The sequence below is a fragment of the Carettochelys insculpta genome, chromosome 8 (genome assembly GCF_033958435.1).
Source record: "Carettochelys insculpta isolate YL-2023 chromosome 8, ASM3395843v1, whole genome shotgun sequence".
NCBI classification, from domain to species: Eukaryota; Metazoa; Chordata; order Testudines; family Carettochelyidae; genus Carettochelys; species Carettochelys insculpta.
This window is the reverse complement of record NC_134144.1, coordinates 45,970,034-45,993,034: the sequence shown is the minus strand read 5'-3', so window position 1 is coordinate 45,993,034 and position 23,001 is coordinate 45,970,034. Positions and strand designations below refer to the sequence as shown.

The 23,001-nt window shown below is 38.9% G+C and overlaps 1 long non-coding RNA gene across 3 annotated transcripts in view; it reads left to right on the top strand.

The window, feature by feature from the left end:
• The window catches only part of LOC142017089 (uncharacterized), a 57,554-nt gene that overhangs the window by 11,435 nt on the left and 23,118 nt on the right, over positions 1-23,001 (top strand). For all 3 annotated transcript variants that reach the window (XR_012646436.1, XR_012646434.1, XR_012646435.1), the window contains one exon: positions 12,916-13,023. This is a non-coding gene — a long non-coding RNA (uncharacterized LOC142017089). The remainder of the gene's footprint in view (positions 1-12,915; positions 13,024-23,001) is intronic.

The following is a 23,001-nucleotide window of genomic DNA, read 5'->3' as shown; positions in this document are numbered from 1 at the left end:
TTTCACTCTCACAGACCTTGGGAGGCCGGCCTGTCCTCGCCTACAAACAGCCTGCCAACCTTAAATAAATCCTTACCAGCCACTACAAATCATAAACCAGTGATTCTAGGCCTGGAACCAGCCCCTAGAACAGTCCTCGCTGCCAACTCTGCTCACATATCTATACCAGTGACATTATCACAGGACCTAACACCAACTATACCATCGGGGCTCCTTCACCTGCATATCTACTAATATAATATATGCCATCATGTGCCAGCAATGCCCCACTGCAATTTACATTGGCCAAACTGGACAGTCTCTCCGTAAAAGAATAAATGGGCATAAATCAGACATCAGGAATGGTAACGTACAGAAGCCTGTGGGAGAACACTTCAATCTCCCTGGACACTCAGTGGCAGATTTAAGGGTGGCAGTCCTGAAACAAAAAAATTTCAAAAATCAAATGGAGAGCGAAATCTCTGAGCTGCAATTTATTTGCAAATTTGTCTGCATTAACCAAGGATTAAACAGAGACTGGGAGTGGCTGGAAGCTTACAAAGGCAGCTTCTCTGCCCTGGGTGTTAAGAGCTCCCCATTAGACTCTGACAATGGCTCATATCCCCCTGTCTGATCTGACTTGCTTTTTCCTCTTTCGATAAGTACTGTTGATACTGGGCCATTTCCACCTTGCTGAACAGACCTTGTCAGCTCTGGCCCTCCCTCTATCTGGGACCCCACTCTTTAAATACCCCTCTGAAACCACCCCTCCCTCATGCATCTGATGAAGCGGGTCTTTGCCCACGAAAGCTTATGCTCCAAAATATCTGTTAGTCCATAAGGTGCCACAATACTTCTTGTTGTTCTCCTCACGTTTTGTCACTCAGACCCTGGGACACAGTAATAGGAATTATTCAGACTTCCTTTTACAAGAAAAATTAAACAATCAGTGACAAACTAATTAGTAATGTCATAAAATGTATGTTTGAAATAACATAAGGAAAATTAATTCTGTGCTACACATTTCATCCAAGATATGTAACATATAAAGTAAAATAATTTAATTTGCAAACAGGGACAATTAGTGAAGCAGAATCAACACAAAGATTGACCATGAACATTGAGGCTTCCAAAGTTATTAAACAAATTCAGAGGTTGAAATCAAGTAATTTGGGTTCATATGGTTTCCTTAATATTTATATTTTTCCCCATCTGTGCTTCCTATTATCATCAGTGTTTACTTAATGGGCCAGATATTCAACTGGTGTAAACTAGTTTATTTTCATGGAAAAAATTAAAAACTATGTCAATGAGGGTTTTGCCAAAATGAAGATACAACGTAAACATCACTTTTCATTTTGTTAAATACAATAGAGGCTCTTCCACTAAACAGGTGGAAAATCTCAGTAAGTTGATATCATGAAGGGACATTCATTTATTAACCCATCTGAAATTGAATTAAGCACATTTATACTTTCAATAGCACCAAGGCAAATCATTGTATTTGCATAATTATGGAAGAACATTACCCTGAATTTCAATTTGTTACATCATCATATTTGGATCTAAGTTAAAGATGGAAAAGGCCTTACTTCATCTCAGTTTCTTATCAGCGCCCTCCTCAAGTTTTTCCAGGAACAAGGTTATGGTAGGTATTCAGACTTTGTTTTATAGGAAAAATGAAATGAAAAAAATCGTTTCCCTCTTTAGATTGTTCTCTAGCTTTTCTAGCTTTCTGGTTTTTCTAGTATTTTCTAGTTTTCTTCCCAGTTTTATTTTGAAAGGCCTGGTCAATGAATTTCCATCATTCCCCATGGAACAGTTCAACAATACACTGCACCTCACTGTCAAAAAAATAGGCTGCTCAAGCTAAACTTTTCCCTTTTCAATTTCATCCCATTACTTCTAGTTATAACTCCTGGACAATGTCAAATAATTTCTCTACAGCGTCATTGTTTACGCCTTTTAATATTTGGCAATTATCATCACACTGATGGTTCTGTGGCTGCCTAAGCAAGCTATACAGATGTCAATATTTCAATTTTTCCTTATAAACCAGCCCTTTTAGTTCCTGATGAATACTGCTAAAGTGAAGAAAGGCCAGCAGATAATTTCTGGTATTGGAGATGTACATAAACAAATGCAATATTTTAGGTGTTATATAATTTCAGGCAAATATGAGGGATGATAAATATAAATCTGCTTTGTAAGATGCAGCCTAAAATGTATTGATTTTTTGCAGCCATAATTGCAAACTCATGTCTAATTTGCAATCCACCATCGCTCCAAGTTTTTTTCCATCATTGCTTTTTCTCAGGTTTCCTCCCTCAGTTGAAAATCACTGTTTGAAATTATTTTTCCTACACAGACTTGCTTTCTTATTTCATTTTGGTATTTCCTATCTGTCTGGGTCCCCCTACATCAGTTCTATGCTTTCCTAATCTCTTCCTAGTATAGCTTCCTGTGAGAATTTCATTAGTGAGTCATTAAGTTACTCTTTCAGGTGTTAAACAAAATCAGTCCTCTAGTCCCTGAACTAACCCTTAAACACTTCCTCTCCAACTCAATACATTCCAATTAGTTAGGGACCCAGTGTTTACAGCAACATTGCTACTGGAGGAAATAGCCTCTAGTGAAGTGCTAAATGCTCAACAGTATTTTGCTAACTCAGTTACAGCAGAGGTCTGTTTGTGAAGCACTGTCAGAAAGCATCAGTGCTAAGGACTCTGCCACCAAAAGGAAGGTTAAGGGAAAAGCAGAATGGGTAGGGGACAAACTACAGCCATCAGTGAATAAAAGGCAAAATGATGAAGTATTTGGATTGTGTCTCTCATAGCAACACAAGTGAGTAGTTCTGTTATGTGGCTTGTCAAACGAGATCATATGGTCTCTGATCAGAAAGCTCATTAACAAAGTTTACTTTTTTCCAAGGCTGCATCATACATCCAAGCTGTGCAGTCTGAAGACTTCACTTGAACATGTTCATGTGTTTTAATACAAAGATGTGTCTATTTTGCACCTAAGTTTTAATGCATCCTTGAGACCTACCCAGAATAAACAACGGAGCATTTATAGTTAAAACCAAACACTGATAGTTTCCCCACCCTTCTAGACATGTACAACATTTTATTAACTTGCACAACATAGGAATACTAGCAAATTTCAAGAATTTCCAGCTAAGCCATTTCATCATCACTTTTTCAGAATTGCAGGAAATTCTTGTGTTCAGCTGAAAAAAAAATGTGGGGGTGATTCTGATCTCAGTTACATCAGTGCAATTTAGGAGTAATTCCACTGAAGTCAGTGTTGTTACAATGGTAAAAAAACAGTTCAAGTGGTGAAAAGGACAAACAGATTGCCTATGTAGTGTCATTGCTCTACAGCTTAATGCCAGAAACATTCTTACCAAAACATTCTGTAAGCAGAAGATACATTCCCACAGCAAGCAGCTGGGTGGGCATGCTTCAATCAGTTTTGTTACACACCGTACAAAAGGTGCGGCTGAGCAGGTGATATTAAAATTTTGACTTTACTTTATGTGTGTGTTAAACATCAAGGAAATGTGATTTTTTTCCAGGAAAAAAGCTGGTTCTACTATAATATACTTAATAGGTAAACAAAAAGCAGTCAAGTAGCACTTTAAAGACTAAAAAAATAATTTATTAGGTGATGAGCTTTCGTGGGACAGACCCACTTCTTCAGACCATAGCCATACCAGAACAGACGCAATATTTAAGGCACAGAAAACTAAAAACAGTAATCAAGGAGGACAAATCAGAAAAAAATGATCAAGATGAGCAAATCAGAGAGTGGAAGTGGGGGGGGGAAGGTCAAGAATTAGATTAAGCCAAGTACGCATAGTGGTATGGTTAGGGTCTGAAGAAGTGGGTCTGTCCCACAAAAGCTCACCTAATAAATTATTTTGCTAGTCTTTAAAGTGCTACTTGACTGCTTTTTGTTTTGATAGTATATAGACTAGCACAGCTCCCTCTCTGTTACTATTCAATACTTAATATGTGTCTCCATGCAGATTTCCACCTGAGCAGCTGTGTGGAAACCTTAAGATTTGTTCCTCCACTCTTTTTAAGCACAAAGGACCACGTGAGTGGAAGTGGTAACATTCTACCTATGATTAACTCACTAAAGTCTCATAAATGCACATGGAAACCTGTGTTCACACGTAAATATTTGTGAAACAGAAAATTAGAGTTTTGATAGCTCTAATCTCTAACAATTAATATATTTTAAAAGGAAACATGGGTTTACACTTGTAAAGACATTTTTCAGTTTCTTGATTTTTTAGGCACATCACAGTGGCAATAATTCGCCAACATTTTGCCAAGGTTAATTTGTGTCATGGATATTAAATGGCCCACTATGTTTACTCTCAGGAATTAGTAATGATTCTGTGCTAAAAGAGTTACCAAAGGTTTGTTCTTGACTATGGATTCACTCATTATAATTATTACTACTTCTATTAACAATCTGTTTTCTGTCAGAGCCTAAAGGTCTAAAGAACTGCTGTGGTGGCACTCTGCTAGGCATTGTGTTCATGCAGGACTGAAGACAACCCTATCCCCCAAAGACCTGCTAAATCTAAAATACAAGACAAATACACACAGATACAGACAAGCAACACAAAAACAACTGATCAAAGATACAGTAGGGTTTTTTTTCCAGTTTCCCTTCCCCAGCATAACAACCCTTCTTTCCCACCAACGTTCTCCCTATCCAGTTGTGCTGGACTTTTTCCACAGTCTTGGTTGAACCTAGCTGTCCACCTTGCCCCTCAACTCCTACCCCACAGGAAAACACTTGTCATTTTTTGAGACATAAACAAAAATATAAACCTCTAAAATGTGAAAAGCATCTTAAAACTACTTTATTTGTTGAAACTTCAATACAATTATCTTATTAATAAGGCCATAAAAATCCAAAATTACGGCACTAACAGTATACTGATTTTATGACAGCCAAGTAAATCTAACTAAACTCAACATGTACCAGATGTCAAAGGAAACAACACATCCAAATGCAAATAAGTGCAATGGACATTAAATCCTATTTATTCATCCTTGATCCATGTGTACATGGACACTCATACACTGAGACAGGACACAATACTTAGCATTTTATCATTTTTTATCTTCAAAGTGAGAGAGTGTGAAATAATTTAAAGGCACACCACCCTGAGGTTACCTACTGGATGCAGGGCTGGCCTTTTGATTTGCAAGACACCACATAAGAATGTGGCCTCGCACTGCTGCAATACAGAATTAGGCTGGGCATTGTCTTCCTTTCTCTGCAGGAGTAAGAGACTATCCCAGCACATAAGCTACCAAGTAAGCAATATTTTTTTTAAAATGTTCTCCAGTAACCTTAAAGGGACATCCTGTCAGGGTGTCATCATTATTTGCTGTAGTCTATACAGACTCAACCTCTATAGTCTGGAATCCTAATCCAGCAACCTCAGTAGTCCAGCATGATTTCAGGTAGCTGAATATCCACTTATCATGGGTGTGGCCAAGTTTCCTGTGGTCCCATAAAGTTTTACAGCCATCGGTCCTGGCTCTCAGTGTTCTGTGCTGTTATTTAGCTGTAATTTACCCCAAAACATCTTCTAAGAACCTGGTAAGCAATGGGAGTGTTGGCAATGCTGCTAGACAACATCGACCTCTTGTAGTTTGGCAAATTCTCTTGTTCAGCACCAGTCAGATCCTGAAGGTGCCAAATGAGAGAGGGTTAACCTGTAGTAGTCTCTTGAATCTTCAATCAGCTTCCTTACTGATTCTCATCCCTATTTTGTCACACGCCATAGCATATGAGATCACAAGGTTTTCAAAATTTAGTGAAGTCTCTAAAACTATTGGTTTGTAGGAAGAGGCCACTGGTAAGATGAGAGAAGAGAGGGATATGAAAAAACAGAGATAAACTATGTTAAAGACAGAAGGTGAGGGGAAAGGGAGGAGAGGTTCAACCTTGCAATCACAACTAGGTGCTCACTACCTCACCTACTAATCCCATACATATTCTCTTGTATCAGATGTCCCACAGTGCAGTAGAAACTATGTTAACTTAAAATTGTATCATATATGAGATAAAAGGAAATTGTCTGTACTTTATTGGACAAAGACCAGAAAGAACACAAGCTATTGAGTGCACAAAGACACAAAGCTGTTGACTCCTGGATGGAAGCTCCATCCAGGCAGCTCAGCTGAAACTCTGTACAGAGTTCAATTTGAAGGATCGTCTTTGGCTGGTTCCAGAGGATAGCGGAAGCATGATCACAGAGAGGATGGGCAAGCTAAATTGTGTTAAGGAAGGAAAGCATTGGCAAGATATTATAAAATTAGGCTGCCCCTCTTTGAGTAAGAAGTTAGAAAGGTTACTGAAAGCTACTGTGACATATATTATGTTTCATCTAGTTAAATAAAAACTTAGTGGTTTGTCAAACCCTAAGGTTAGAGATATAGTCATTCATTGTTTTATGAGATCTGCCAGGTTTCAAAATGGAATAAGAAAAGACAACCATGACTGCCCAATATTTATAGGCAAGTGTCCTGAGAAAAAGTTTAAGAGGAATCAAAACAATGTACTAGTGACGCAGAGAAATGGTGCTGAACAAGATGTGTGCTCAGGAAGGCACAGGTTCTGATACCATTCCCACATCAACAACAGACAGTAGAAAGAACTTAAAATGAGGGATGATGAAGACTTATTTAAAAAGTTAATTCCTCTGCATGTTAAAGCCTGTTTTTATTTCAATGTTGCAAAGTCCACAATTAATGCATGAAAAATAAGTTCCAGATAAAGTTTTTTACACTCCATTTCTTACAGCTTACCAAAAACCTGTTGCTCATATTTAAAATCTATGCTAACACTTTTTACTGAACCCTGTACCAAAAGAAATTGATAGGCAATTATTCCTTATGCCTTATTCAAAGTATTTTAGAATTTTATTGTGATTATGTTATGTCTCTGCATATTTTAAATCTCTCCTTTTTTAATCTTTTTGGTAGCATTGGCTTATCAAGTGTGCAAAAATGATGTGAATAAGAAGAATCTTTAATCTGAAGATGAAAAATAACATCTTCAGAACCCTTTAAAAAAGATCTTGGAATAAATGATAGTGAAATTCTTTTGTGTTTCTATTTTTAGTAGGGATTTTTCTTCATTTTTATAATAAAGATAGTTGAGTGTAAGATCAGTTCAGAAGCTGGAAAGGAAACAAAATTTAAATCACATTATCAGAATGGGTAAGTCTGAGCTTCATAATCTCTTAGTGCATTTTGCATTGTATTAGAAAAATACCATGTCATCAATCTCCTAATGTTTTTGTTTGACTCTGACACCTTTTGGCATGCACACCCTGAGGATCATAATTATAGCCACAAAACATATGCATTGCAAGTTTGAAAAGTAGGGAATAAAAATGAGTTTGATAAATAAATCACTCTTGATTTAAATTATTTTAGTGGGCATATGAGCCTAGACCTATTTTTGTTTGTTATAACTTTTTGAAACTTTTACATAGTCTTTTTGTACAATTTTAAATTTGTAAAAGCATCAGGGTTTCGTAACATGAAATGTCAGTTTATAATAGGCATGTTTTCAAAATCTGAACCCATTACATATTTTCCTCTAACTGTTCAGAACTACTGAATAATAACTTGTTAGCAAAGAAAGGCAAATTTTTCTTTATATTTGATGGGTTTTTTAAAATATTTTAAAAATCTGCTTTCACTGTAAAAGGGACTTGTTTGTATTAAATCTACAAACTATGAAAACCTATCAATCAATATATTAATTTAAGGAACATGGATTTCTTTTCTTTTCTTTTTTTTTTAACCTTTCAAATTTTTAAGCCATGAAAGATAACAGCATGACTGGTCAGTAAGAACAGAAGTAAAACAAGAAATAAGTATTCTAGAATGCTGAAGAAATCTGAACCAGACATCCACTATTTCCAAAAAGCTAACATAAATAGAAGTCTTAGACCTTAATCTTATCCTAATTTAAGATAAGGGAAGCTTGCAGAACATCATTTTGGCTGTAATTATTATCATCTAAAAAGCAGTGGAGCATTCTCTAGGGTATGTGCAACTAAGGAATATTAGAGTTCACTAAGAGGCTTCATTTATTTCCGCCTACCAATTTAAGTATGGATAACATATTACAGTTCTGGAAAGGAAAAATAACTAGAACATATTAACATAGTCGTGTCTCTTTTCTTCTCCTTCTCAGGTTCTAACTGCACTGACTGCAATTCATTCATTCATTAGAAACTGAGGCTATATGCTTATTTTATTCGTTCTCTCCAGATTACTTTAAAATGCAGAAGAGGTTCACATTCTTGCTTTAAAATGAAACCAAAAATAAAAGTAAAACAAAACACATGGTCCTGGTAAAAGGGAAAGAAAAAATGATAAAATTAATTTGATTTTATAATCAGCATGTTATTTACATTCCTTCATCATCATCATCATCATCATCAATAACCGTGGGTTCAGCGCCCATTGGTGTCTGATGCTTCTCTCGCTGTTTCCTTCCATCTTTCCATATCCAGTGCAGAGTGGCTTAGTGTCTGTAGATTTGTTCCGCACCAATCTACTATATCTTCTATCCATTCTCTGTGGTGTCTGCCTCTCCTATTCGAACCATACATTATGCCAAATACCAGGGTCTTGATTTTTCGTTCGTCGTTAATTCTGCAAATATGTCCAAACAGTTGTAGCTTCCATTTTATAGCCTTCTGCAGCATGTTCACTTTCGGCTGTATCTTCCTATATAATTCCTCATTGGTGACCTTCTGCATCCATCCTATTCTCAGAATATTTCTATAACAATTCCTTTCAAACGCCAACATTCTTCTTTTCGAATCTTTCATGATCACTCATGTCTCAAATCTGTACAACATGCTGCTGAATACACACGTTTTCAAGACGCCCAGCTTCATTCTTAAGCTAATTGCTTTGCTTTTCCAGATCTTATCCATCGCCTTCAAACTTGTTCTTGCTTTCGCTATTCCAGTCGCTATTTCCTTCTTACAGTCTAGATCATACGTTATGTTGCTCCCCAGATATGTGAACTTCTCTACATTTTCTAGTTCAATGCCATTCACACTGATCTTCCTTCCTATTTCCTTGTCTCCAAATAGCATTGTTTTTGTTTTATCAATGTTCATAATCAGTCCGTACTGCTTCCCTTCTTCATGTAACACCCATACCATTTTTGCTAGCTTCTCCTCACCTTCCTCAATGATAACTATATCATCCGCGAACCTCAAGTTGTCAATTCTCTTCCCGTGCACAGATATCCCTTCTGCCTCTTCCTTGATCTTGTCCATCTCTCTCTCTAGATGTGCGATGAAGATACTTGGCAATATTGGATCTCCTTGTCTCATACCTCTACTTGTTTTAAACCAGCTTCCCAGCTCCCCGCACATTCTCACTGCTGCCTCCACATCATCATTGATATCTTTCAACAACCATATTAGTCTGCTATCCACTTCGTGTGACTCCAACATTACCCAAGTCACTTTCTGATCTATGCTGTCAAATGCCTTTTGAAAATCAACAAAGCAAGTGCATACATTTTTGTTCCTTCATCAAGCTTTCTCTGCTATCAATCTTAGTGCCAATATCTGCTGTACGGTACTTCTATCTTTTCTGAACCCTGCTTTCTCGTCTGCTATATGTTATTCTATCTGCAATCTTAATCTCTCAGGCAGTATCATCATCAGCACCTTACCTAGATGACTTGTTAGGGCAATCGTTCTGTAGTTCTTGCACTCCAATGTACTTCCTTTCTTGGGTATTGTCACTAGCACAGATCTTGTCCATTCTTTAGGCACCTTCCCTTCTTTCCATGCTATATTACATAGTCGGTGTATTTCCTGAATCATGCTTTCTCCGCCATATTTGATCATCTCTCCTGTGATCTTATCATTTCACGGGCAATAAAACCATCATACCCATATTCCCAAGGATGGCTACATTCCAGTGGACACTGTTACCATCTAAAAATGGGAAGGAAAAATTTAAACATAAAGGTTCATGCAGACTCAATTTACAGCAACATGGAAAGATTTAATGTATTTTTATTAAACACAAGGTAGACCTCTGCCTACTCTCCAGTTTCAACTGCAATTTTTCAATCCCAAAGCTGTTGACGTTGATTTCTGCAGCACCGAAAAGAAACTGTCAATTGTTTTTCAATATCTGAGTAAATTGTAATGGGCAGCATGATATGTCAGACTAATGTGTTAACTAAAAGTTCAAAGTGCTGGATGGGACACTGAGCTGTCTTTGTGCTTTCTTCCACTGCAATTTATCTAAGGAATTTCTTTCTTCAATTAAAGCTTAATGCCATTACTCAAGACTCATTTTGTTAGTAAAATCTACAAGCTATTAGCCAAATAATAGTGGCCAGATACTAGAGAATATTTCTATTTTTAAATGTGTATATTTGGCTGCATCACCCTCCTCCATCCTTCATACATTGCTTGTCAATTTAGATTGTAAGTTCGTAAGGCAATGACCTTGTCCTTCTTCCATACTGTAAGTGAAAGAACACAAGAATATAAGAATACAAATTAATACATTATATACAGTACTAACCATCAATTTTAACATTACTAATAAGTTAACCATGCTGCACAGACACTGAAATAGCTACAAATGTGTTGATTTCAGGCTCAAAGGACAACCGTTAACATATTATTTTGTCTTAGAAGTTACTCAGTAACACATAGGATGTCTTCATGTCACCCTGCTATTTGTGAGTCTATTGATGGATGATCAGCCCAGTTCTTCAACCACAGGTCTTAGCACAGAAGGGGCAGGTGTTACAAGCTGTTGGAGGGGAGCTTTGTCTTGAGATAGATGTCTCAGTTCTCCAAGACCCCTTGTCTCAAGCAGGAGAAAGCAGAGCTTACTTGCTCAGACAATGCTGGATTTCCACATCAATGTTGACTATAGTGGAAAAATGACTTCCAAGATATGGGAAGTGTTCCACATTTTCCAGCACTTCTCCGTTGACTTTAATAGAAGGTACATGAGATTGTTGTGTCAGCAAGGGTTGGTGGAGCACCTTAGTCTTTCTGATGATCAGTGCAAGGCCAAGATTCTCAGATGCTTCATTGAAAGCACTTAAGATGGTCTAAAAGGCTGCAAGAGAAAGAGCAGCAACCATGTTGTCATCCATGTACTGGAACTCCATGATAGAGGTTCTGAAAATCTTGCTTTTAGCCTTCAGTCTCCACACATCCACGTGGACTCTTCACTGCTGGCAGTCCTCTCATCCAAGAGTGAAATGACGTGCGGCTATGTTAATTAGCCACATAAGTATGCAAATTGGAAGCCATGTGCAATTTCCAGAAATCTGCTTCACACAGCTTTGCTGGCAGCAGAGCTGAGGACTGAGGCCATGTAGACATGGCCTGTTAGAAGTGTTGGAGGAAACACACAGAATAGACTCTTATTCATAGGTAGAATGAAGGCATGCCCCAGAAGGAGACTCAGCACCCTGCTTTGAACAGGGGGGTGGATACTTCCCATTCTCAGAGGTGGTAGAAAGATTTCTCTCTGGCAGTCCCTGCCTCTACAGCATTTTCAGAATGGAGAGGGGTAATTAGTGGCATTCCCCAAGGGTCAATCCTAGGACAAATCCTATTCAACTAATTCATAAATGATCTGGAGAAAGGGGTAAAATGTGAGATGGCAAAGTTTGCAGATGATACTAAACTGCTCAGTATAGTTAAGACCAAAGCAGACTGTGAAAAACTTCAAAAAGATCTCGCAAAACTGAGTGACTGGGCAACAAAATGGCAAATGAAATTTAATGTGGATGAACAAAGTAATGCACTTTGGAAAAAATAACCACAATTATACAACTAATTTAACTATAACTAGTTAGGAAACAGATCTTGGAGTCATCGTGAATCGTTCTCTAAAAACATCCACTCAGTGTGCAGTGGCAGTCAAAAAAAAGCAAACAGGATGTTAGGAATCATTTTAAAAAGGGACAGAGAATAAGACAGAGAATATCTTACTGCCCTTACATAAAACCATGGTATGTCCACATCTTGAATAGTGCGTGTAGATGTGGTCTCATCTCAAAAAAAGATATATTGGCATTAGAAAAAGTTCAGAAAAGGGCAACTAAGATGATTAAGGTTTTGGAACAGGTCCCATATGAAAAGAGATTAAAGACACTAGGACTTTTCATCTTAGAAAAGAGGAGACTAAGAGGGGATATGATAGAGGTATATAAAATCATGAGTGGTGCGGAGAAAGTGAACAAGGAAAAGTTATTTACTTGTTCCCATAATAAAAGAGTGAGGGGACCCCAAACGAAATTAATGGGCAGAAGGTTTAAAACAAATAAAAGGAAGTTCTTCACATAGCGCACAACCAACCTGTGGAACTAATTGCCAGAGGAGGTTGTGAAGGGTAGGACTATACTAGGGTTTGAAAAAGAGCTAGATAAATTCATGGAGGTTAGGTCCATTAAGGGCTATTAGCCAGGATGAGTAAGGAATAGTGTTCCTCACCTCTATTTGTCAGAGGCCAAAGATGGATGGCAAGAGAGAGTTCACTTGATTGTTACCTGCTCAGCCACCTCCTCTGGGGCACCTGGCATTGGCCACTGTTGGCAGACAGGATACTAGGCTGGATGGAAGTTTGATCTGACCCAGCATGGCCATTCTTATATTCTTATGCCATGAAGAACCTGAGTGTCCCTGGAAAATTGCATTTAGCATTCCAGGTATCTAGTAGGAAATCTGCTAAGATCTGGATACAATAGTTATGCACCAGTTTAAAGATTTAGTGAACAAGAAAGGGGGTCTTGCTCATCCCTGCTTGTTGTGAAACAGGTAAAACAAGTTGTCCATCATTACCATGATTTTTTTTTTTTTTTTGCCTTGGATGAAAGACAAGAAACAGAAGCAAGCATTCCTGACTGCCCTGAGCTCCAAACAGTTGACGGGGAGACTGGTTTCATGGAGATTGTCCATCTGCCCTAAACCATGAGGGTGTCAAGGTGAGCTCCCTATCCTAACACAAATTAATTGCTTATGAGGGTCAGTGATGGGGTTTGGAGACAGAAAGGGATACCTGCATGGATGTAGAGTTGCTCCTTTTACAGATTTAGAGATTTTTTTACATCCAAGGAAATCATAATCCACTTGTCACAGGTGTTCCTGGCTGGAGAACAGGCCATTCATAGCCTACTCTGGAAGTAGCAGAGATGTAGCCTTGTGTCATTGTCACAAAGGCGCACATTGCCTGTAGTTGGAGAGAATTCCTTCCAGTGATCTATGGGCTTCCCTGAACTATCTCTACCAGTACTTCAAGGTCACAAATCTGTCTAATGACAGGTAAGTTCTGGCTGTCATGAAGTCTGAATACAGCCCTATAAACTGCATTCTTTGTGACAGTACTTTACATTCAGCTGTAGGACAGTTTTTGAAACAGAAAAAGGGCCTTCTGGGTGTAAGGTAACACTGCCTCTAAAGAGCAGCCTTTGAGTCGCCAGTAATCAAGGTACAAGAAGACAAGAACTGCTTCCTGCTAAAGGCAAGCCACCACCATATCTAGAAACATCTAGAAAGTTGCTGAACCTTTGGCCATTATCTTTGAAGACTCTTGGAGATCAGGGGAGATACCAGATGCCTGGAAAAAGGCAAACGTAGTGCCCATCTTTAAAGAAGGAAAGAAGGCCAATCCAGGGAACTATAGACCGGTCAGCCTTACCTCTATCCCTGGGAAAATAATGGAGGGAATCCTCAAGGAATCCATTTTCGATCACTTGGAAGAGGGGAAAGTGATCAAAAGTAGCCAACATGGATTTACCAGGGGCAAGTCCTGCCTGACCAATCTGAATAGCTTCTATGACAAGGTAACAAGCTCTGTGGACATGGGGAAGTCAGTGGATGTGATATACCTTGACTTCAGCAAAGCTTTTGATACGATAGCCCACATTCTTGTCCATAAGTTAAGAAAATATGGATTGGATCCTTGGACTATAAGATGGAAAGAAAGCTGGCTTGATGGTCGTGCCCAACAGGTAGTGGTCAATGGCTCAATATCTGCATGGCAGTCGGTTTCAAGCAGAGTCCCACAAGGTTCAGTTCTGGGGCCAGTGTTATTCAACATCTTTATTAATGACCTGGATGAGGGACTGGATTGCACCCTCAGCAAGTCTGTGGATGACACAAAACTAGAGGGAGAGGTAGATATATTGGAGGGTAGAGAGCGAATCCAGAGTGGCCTGGATAAATTGGAGGACTGGGCCAAAAAAAATCTGATGAGGTTCAACAAAGAGAAGTGTAGAGTCCTGCACCTGGGGTGGAAGAATTCCAAGCATTGTTATAGGCTGAGGACTGACTGGCTCAGCAGCAGTACAATGGAAAGGGTCCTAGGAGTTATGGTGGATGAAAGGCTGGATATGAGTAAACAGTGTGCCCTTGTAGCCAAGAAGGCCAACGGCACACTAGGGTGCATTAGGAAGAGCATTTCAAGCAAATCTAGAGAAGTAGTTATTCCCTCAATTCGGCACTGGTGAGGCCACATTTTGAATACTGTGTCCAGTTTTGGGCCCCCCAGTATAAAAAGGATGTGGATTTGCTGGAACAGGTTCAGCGGAGGGCAACAAAAATGGTTAAGGGGCTGAAGCACAAGACCTATGAGGATATGCTGAGGGATTTGGGCTTGTTTAGTTTACAGAAGAGAAGACTTAGGGGTGATTTAATAGCAGCCTTCAACTTACTGAAGGGGAGCTCTAAAGAGGAGGGTGAGAAACTGTTCTCAGTGATGTCAGACGGCATAACAAGAGTAATGGTCTGAAGTTGAAGAGGGAGAGGTGTAGATTAGCTATGAGGAAAAACTAGCTCATCAGGAGGGTGGTGAAGTACTGGAATGCATTGCCTGGAGATGTGGTGGAATCTCCATCCCTTGAGGTTTTTAAGTTTGGGCTTGACAAGGTCCTGGCCAGGATGACTTAGTGGGGGTTGATCCTAGTTGAAGCAGGGGACTGGACTGGATGACCTCCTGAGGTCCCTTCCAGCCCTATGATTCTGTGAAACTTCAAAGCACCCTCAGTGCCCAAAATAGCTTGAAGAGGAGCACTCAGTGTGGGAAATTATCGACTTTCAGTAAGCCATAGGTGTTACCTGTAAAATGGCTACAAATCTACATGGAACTAGGTGTCTTTTAGGATGAGGGTTGAAAACCAATCGTTTTCCTCTGATGAAGGAATTATTGTTGCCAGAATCATTATTCTCAACTTTTGAGACTTCATGAACTTGTTCAGCTATCTTAGGTCCAAGTTTGAAGCCAAACTTCTGTCCTGTATCAGTTTGAGGAAGCACTTTGAGTAAAACCCTATGCCCTTGTAACAGAAAAGAACCTGTTCTGTTGTTGCTAGTCAGAGGAGAGAGTCCATATCTTGCCTTAGTAGAAGTTCCTGAGACGGACCCCGAAGAGAGTCATGGAAGGGAAAAGTAAGGAGAGGAGTGACAAAAACTGCATAAAGGAGCCGCATGTTATGACAGCCAAAACCCACTCTCCTAAGCCTGATGAAAGTGGATGAGGGAGAGCGATGAACTAACAAGCATCACTGTAAATTCAGAGGAAGATTTGAATCCTCAATCAACCCCCAAAACTATTTTAGAAGACACTTAAATGGTTGTTGAGGACAGTTAGGCAACCGTCTTCCTCTAGGGCTATGTCTACACTAGACGCATCTGTTGACAGAGAAAACTCATCAGAACCTCCGTCACCAGATTGTGTCCACACACAACTTGCTCTGTCGACAGAGAACTGCCAGACTGTACTGCCCTCTGGTGACAGCAAGTGGAATGGCAGCTCTGCAAAGAGGGCTGCCCTGCAACAGAAAGTCTTGTGGCACATTATAGACTAACAGATATTTTGGAGCCTAAGCTTTCGTGGGCAAAGACCCGCTTCATCAGATGCATGATGAAGTCAGTCTTTGCCCATGAAAGCTTAGGCTCCAAAATATCTGTTAGTCTACCAGATGCTGCAAGACTTCTTGTTGTTCTCAAAGCTACAGAGTAATGTGGCTACCTCTCTGATACTTGCCCTGCAACAGGAAGCCCTTTCTGTTGACAGATGTGTCTACATTACACTTCTGTCGCTAGAGTGTTACGCCTCAAATTTTTGAGGGATAACACTGTTGAGGCAGATGCAGAGTTCTGTTGGGACAGTTATTTCAACAGAACTCCTCTATCAACAAAACTCTCTACTGTAGACACAGCCTAGAACTTTTGGTTCTTTCTCAGTAGGAGACTTAATGGTGGGGGCCTGGTGAACCAGGTCCACACCATTAGGAGGAGACAAGTCTCCTTGTACAACAGAGAGGATAAAACAATCCTCTCACCTAAAATCTAATTATATTAAATATTAGCCCATAATCTGTAAGTATAAACTAACTAACTTTGTAGAAAGTATAAAATGCTGTTGACTGTAGGCAAACATACTGGGCATTCTCAGCAGAGAGCTTCCATCTCAGGCTGAGACGGTAGAGAAGGAACAGTGGGGCTGCGAGTTTGCCTGTGCACCTGTACATAATCTCAAGGCCAGCCGTGGGCTGAACAGACACTTCTAGCCACAAATTTCCAGCCAAGGGTTCAAGAGATGCATATGCACCTGATGTAGAGCACCCATAAGTATAGTACTCAAAGAAAAGAGGAGAATTTGTATGGCTTGTTAAAATTTTAGGAGAATTTGTATTATCAAGTTTTGAATTAATTTGAAAAAGTACAAATATATATTTGTAGATCCATTTTATAATAGTATAAACTGTCATGATTTATAGGGCTTTATTTCTACCATAGCCAATACAATCTGCTGGGTTGCTTTTGTTGCTGGTGCTCAGATGTACAACTGGGCATTCTCAATGGAGAGCGCAAATCTCTGGAATCTGCTCCAGTCATGGCCCAAATCTTTCAAGAGTCTATGGAGTATATGTGCAGCTGGGCTTTTGGTGTTTTTGCTTTGTTTTTATACTGGGTGCTATTTAAATTCAAGACTCTTATGCCATCTCCAACATGCTCCAGCCTGCTAGGCAGGAATATTGTATGGCTTTACTAGGTGTTTATGCATGCACTGGATTGTAAACTGTTTGGGACAGCACCATATCTGATTTATCTGTAAAGTGATCAGTAAATGATTAAAAATGAAGTATAAGAAGATTTCAAATTCTGCATAGTAAAATTATCTTTCTTTCCTATTAACAGTTAATTTCTATTCTGATGTAACAAACAGACAGGAATTGTCAATTAGAATGATAATTTACACATAAAGAATAAAAAGTATTTTCAGGCAACTCACTTGCGCCAATAAGCCATTGGAATTCGTGGTACCAGGGTAGTCAGCAAACACTTCCAGTTCTTGTGTTTTTCATGGAGGTTATACACATTCCATTATTTCCAGACAAAAAAAGACAACCACTCTGATGGGTTAGTGCTGCAGTTGAAGCATCCTGCTTTGGAATTTCTTTGTAAATAAGTATATATGTGAAAGTCGAGAGCAAGAAGTGCCTCAACATATCCCTTGAGCATGGTTCATAGCCCCCAACATGCTGTCCTGGTTTTATAAATTAGAAATCTTGTCATCTTACCATAGAAACCAAGAAAATAGTAGCAAACTTTATCTGTTAAGTGAACCTTAATAACCCCAACTTTAACTTCAGGAAAATTACACTTGGAAACATTTCACAGTCTTGCAGGTTGCAGAAGAGACAAAATCAGTTCTTTCCCCCACCCCTCAAGAGTTATTAACCCTTCCTACTAAGTCTCAGAGACTTCAAGCAATTGTAGTTTACTGATCATATTTCCATTTATTTTGGCAAAATATTTCAGAAGAATTTATGTCACAAACAAATCTGTGGGATTGAAACCTTTAACAGTTAATTGGCAGAAGCTTTAATTCTAAACAATGATAGACTTTTATTTTAAAAAAGGTGACATAACCACAGAGCAGGCATTGGGCTTCTATAAAATAATTCACAGAGGCTCAATCCTGATTAAAACAGACAATGTTCTATATTTCAATATCCAAATACCCTATCCTCTTGAAAGGGAAAACAATAGCTATTGGGTTTCACCATAAGAGCCTGTCCTGTTGAGCTGTTCGCTGCCAGGGTTTGTGTTGAATTTGAACCTTTTTGAACCTTTGCATAGAACAGCAGTTTTCAAGAGCAAATAGCTCTGATGTAACACCAGTCATAAATGTGTCTTAATGGTTTCAGCATTGCCATATCTTATGATTATCTCACAAATTTCATAACAGCTGGTATTGGAGAGGTAGCCGTGTTGGTCTGCAGCTTCAAGAACAAGAAGTCTTGTGGCACCTTATAGACTAACAGATATTCTGGAGCATAAGCTTTCGTGGGCAAAGACCAGCTTCATCAGATGCATGAATGCGGGGGATGGTTTCAGAGGGGTATTTAAAGAATGGGGTCCCAGAAAAAGGAAGGGCCAGAGCTGACAAGGTCTATTCAGCAAGGTGGAAATGGCCGATTATCCATAGTAGGTACCAAAAGAGGAAAAAACAAGTCCTCTGGATCTCTGGGGTAGTTGACCGGTGAAGTTCCGAATGACTCCTTACTCTTGTGGGCTTCTACAGGTGGCGAGATATAAATAAATATTACAGAACAAAAAACCATTTGAGAGATATTAAGATAAATCAGCATCTAGTAGTAGTAGTAGTAGTAATACCTAACTTGAATTTATTGCTTTCCATCAATAGTTCTCAACGCATTTGACTATGGAACACTCTCTTTTGCCTAAACTTATGAAAGCAGTCCACCCCTGCGGTATGCTTTGTGATGGCCAATGCTTGGGATTAGCGGGGAGAAATAGGCAGCAGCTTCTACAAGGCTACTGCATCTGCTTGTACACAGAAGGTAGACAGGTAAGAGGGAGGTAACAGACCACGTCTTGGCTCTGCCTCCCCAGTACACTGCAGCACAGCTGCAGTGATGAAGGAGGATATAATCTGCTACTGATATAAGCCAGTAGTAGCCCCTAGAGCTGCTAAAGATCTGTGATTGAGAGCTCTAAGTACTCTCTAGTCTGCTGCTGCAGCAGGACAGCTATGCGCTTTTCCTTTATTTAAGGCAGATTACAAATGTATAATCTAGCTCTTAGCAAATACTCTTTAGTATTCTTGTGGTCAGTGCACTAACACATTGCATTGGATTGTCAAACTCCAGTAAAAGATAGCAATTCTATAAAACTATTTCAAACAATAATTCTCCGTGATCACCACAGTTGCTGAGGTACATTTCCCCAACTTAATCTTCTGAAATCTCAATCTGTGGAATTACAGATCTACTGTACGCAGAGTATAATAGAAATACACTTACCTGAAAATAATAATAAGCCATTAAATGCACAAAAATTAGATGTATAAATATACATTAAAATATATTAAATGTGCATTAACTTTGAATTAGGAAGTCAAAAGCAATGAATGAATTCATATATCCTGACTGTACCAGTACTATGGAACACAGCTCACACATGTGCAGAAGGAGTTATTCTCTTTAGAGAGTGGAATTTCAAAATTTAAAAACATATGTTTAATATAAAACAAATACTCCAGGTTTATTCAAGTTATTAAATTTTCAATAAATGCTCTGTAAACATCAGTGGAGACTATTTAGGTTGTTACCATAAATATTTGATGAGGAAATAACTGTCTTCATGATTACATACCACAAATGACTTCACAGAATACAGGAGTTCACTTTATTTCAGATCACAACATCACAGGGGTCATATTTCATACGGTTTGGTGGGAGGGCAGAAACTAACAATGCATTCCAAAAGTTTAATCTCTAAAATAATTTTATTATAATGAATGTATTCAGTGTTGTATATGTCTCCATGATGATATTGTCATAATTTGTTGTGGTAGACATCAATAGTTGTTTTGTCCTTAAATACGAATAAGGATGCCGTGTCCAGTATTGTGAACACCGAAGTATATAGGTAATGCATTTTCCCCTCAGAAACAAATGACTGAGAATTCACAGTACAAAGACCTTCTCCGTATACACAAATGGTTTGAAATTAGCCTTCAATCCACACAAAGCTGCTATACTGACTATGGCTTGAGAGGATCCATTATTAAAACAGGGATCAAGATAGGCTCCAATTATGCCAGTTAATCCCCTCAAAACAGTGAGGTATTTCTCCCTCATAGTAATCATTTGTACAGGAGTAAAAATAACCACCATACAGAACAAATTAAACCTTTGCCTTCGGATGCTACTACAATTGTTACGCAGATTTCATCATGCTCATTCAGTAAACAGCAAAAGAAAAAAGCAGTAACCAGCTTTTTTTTAACCTTTCAAATAATCAAAACAGAACTGTGATATAACTCCTAAAGAGGTTATAACTTTTTTTAAACATATGTTGTGTTTATTTTACTGCATATATTTTAAATGTGTTTGAAAAAGAAGTGACATAAAATATCTCTGTACTAAAAGGGTAAGCAATACATCAAGCATCCTTGGAATTTCTGTAGGCCAGTGTTTCCAAAACTTAAAACATCCGTGTACCCCTTTTGGGATTTTGACCTTATCAGCAAACCCCCTCTCACAGTGTTTATCTCCTGATTTTTAGTCATTTATTTTCTGACATATACCCCTTGAAATCCTTCCATGTACTACTGGTGGTACACATACCACACTTCGGGAAACACTGTTGTATGCTGTACGTGAATGCATGTGCACAAGCACTTCAAGTGACCAGTGCAGTATACAAAATGCTTGTTGAGGCTTCTTTAAACACAACCATCACCCATTTAAATGTCATGCTGGGATTTAGTTAACTAAGGTGGCGGGATGTTAAAACGTAGAATTTATTAGGTTGAAATTTCCTAAATACAAGCCTGAAAAAAGGAAAAAATATGTCAACTTTTATTTATTTCCTATATAAATATAGGCAATTTAGTTGTTCCCCAAAATACAGGCAGATTAGATGAGTCAGACAGTAGTCAATTCATTTTCAATAGGAATAGCTCATTAAAGAAAGAGCCCCACATTTGTATTACGCTCCTATTGGACAGTGCACAAAATGAATTTACAGTGTCACTCAGAGATGTAGCAGGACTAATGAGGGAGGGAGAGTATGGTAGTGTGGGTAAATCTAAGTATATTCATTCTTTTAGCTGGTAAAGCTCATGAAAGGGAGGTGTCCCTCATTATGTATGTGTCTCAGGAGCTTTCTTTAATATTTTAATAAATAACAACATCAGCCCAACAAGAAATTAATGAATAGTATCATTAATAATGAGCTAGAGTCTTGTAGTGATAGGACAGATATTAAATTGAACCACTGTGGTGCTATCTCTAGAGACTTGGGATTTTTCCAGCGGCAAACAAGGCCACTGAATGAAGCAGCCATCGCTCTGTGCCAACAGCTTTTACAACAGGTTGGGAGTAATAAAAGAGGATTTTCTGCACGATAAAGTTAAGCCTTAGAAAATCTGCTGGTGTAGATCGGTGTGAAAAGTACTGCCAAATGTGATCCTTAATTAAACTTTAATTAAGATAAAGCTTTTTAAAAAAAAAAAAACAGGGGAAGTAGCAGCAGAAAGGGTGTCAGCTATTTTCCTACCAGTTTCTACCCTCAAATAATTCAATATTAAACCACAGAAAACTGTGTTCAAACAAAGTTAAATCCACAAAAGCCAAGAAATTCAGAGTTAAGGCTGAAACTCCATCCTTAACTCACCCCATTGTGTCTAGGTATTTTAAAGCTTCTGATGCCTGTAATCATCCCCAGTTAGGAGCCTTTGAAACAATGGAGACAAGTCTGCAACTCTGGACAGCGAAGTCTCTGCTTTCCTACTTTGGGGAGTTTAAATTGGACCCTTGGAACGTTTCCATGCATTCTTCCTGAGGTTAAGGGCTTTTGTTTTAAAAAAGAAATAACAAATGCTCTGCCATATTTGTACATGAAAAGCTAAATATATTCACTCAGAGAGAGAGAGAGAGATGCATGCACAACTTTAGGGCCCAATTCTAAATGCCTTCAGTCATGTGAGTAGCCTTTACTCAACTCAGGAGTAAATGGGACCATTCATGTGAGTAAAGACTGCTAAGACATATGAAGAAACGCAGGAACTGGCCTTTATTCTTTCTAGCATCTTTGATACAAACTGAATGTCAAATGCTTTCAATAACCAACTAACAAATAGAAAAATTACTCTATCTTTTAAAACATTCAAGGCCAGATTTTCAGCCGCATTAGAGCTCCAGTCAGTGTAGTTATGGAGGGGGATATGAAGGCTTTCTGTTCTCAGAGCTCTTATAAATTATGCCAAGCTGCTCTGACCCATCTGGCCATTCTGAGGTCATAGACAGTCTAAGTACAGCAGCACCATTCTTGCCACACCTCCCACACGACCCCTAAGAATGTGGTTGGGCACAGGACTAGCTCTGCTCGTGCTAAGGAAATCCATATGTTGTTGGATAAACCAACTTAAAAGGTGCTTTGGACCATCCCAGATATAAAAACATCTTATCCAGGTCAAGATTTTAGGTCATCAATCATAGTAGGGTCATCAATCATATTAGCTCCAAATACAACAGAGCAGAATATCCATTCTTCATATGCTATGCAGACCTGGCCCAGCTATGCCCAAGACAGGGCCCAAGGTGGCACCCTGACAGCAGGGCCTACCCAGTGGGCAGTGGATGCTATAGTCAATTGGAACACAGGGCCCTTAAGGTGCACAGTACAAGTCAACTGCCTTGCCCTAGGGCCAGGCCTGATGGCACATTAAAATCATGTCTTTTCTATCTGTGCCTCCATTTCCGGTCACTTTGCAAAAAACACAGGTGATCATCCAAGTACTTCAGCCAGCCTTCTCTCTCTTTCTCTCCTAGAAATATACACTCACATCTAAGGACTTGTCCATAAGGGAGTTCCTGGGGATATAATTGTGGAATAGCTATTCCACACTAACTCCCTCCTTGGAG